The following is an 853-nucleotide window of genomic DNA, read 5'->3' as shown; positions in this document are numbered from 1 at the left end:
CACACGCACAGACACACGCACAGACACAGACACAGACACAGACACAGACACATGCACAGACACATGCACAGACACAGACACAGACACAGACACATGCACAGACACAGGCACATGCACACGCACACATACACACACACACACACCGAGCATTCATCAACAACCATTCACTGAAATAACTCAAATTAAGCTATGGAGGAAAAATACATTTTACATTTCTATCGTGAAAACTTGCTATCAAACTTAAATAGTTACTTTATAATATTTCATAAATAAATCACCCATACAGGCAGAACAATCTAGAAATTATCCCGTATACTGTTACTGATTACCGATTAACTTTTCTAAAAATCACTTATTAATCTAATTAACCTATTAATCGCCCTGAACAGTAATCCAATCATCTTTACATTTATTATGAATGTATTTCTAATTAATGATGTTAATCTTTGATCTAACATTAAATCAGTATGATTTACAGTTCAATGGATTTTGTAAAGTTTTGCAAAGTTTGGAAAGTTTTATTTGATATGCAATTTAATCCAGTTCACATAACAATGATCTGATTTGGATTTTTTTTTTTAATGCATTTACGAGATTATTTAAATACTTCTAATATAGCTAGCCTAGAATGAAAGCGTAAAAGCCGTTCCTGCACTGAAAGTAACTTGAAAGGGAAACACATGAGCTACAGATACGCTACTTGGAATAATAATAATAATAATAATAATAATAATCATCATACTAATAATAATAATAATAATAATCATAATAATAATAATAATCATAATAATAATAATAATCATAATAAAAAAATGCAAATCAAACTGTGTGCAGAGCAGACAGGAGATATGAG

The sequence above is a fragment of the Sinocyclocheilus rhinocerous genome, unplaced genomic scaffold, assembly GCF_001515625.1.
Source record: "Sinocyclocheilus rhinocerous isolate Xijiao unplaced genomic scaffold, SAMN03320098_v1.1 scaffold1945, whole genome shotgun sequence".
NCBI lineage: Eukaryota > Metazoa > Chordata > Actinopteri > Cypriniformes > Cyprinidae > Sinocyclocheilus > Sinocyclocheilus rhinocerous.
Note: the sequence above shows the minus strand (reverse complement) of the source record.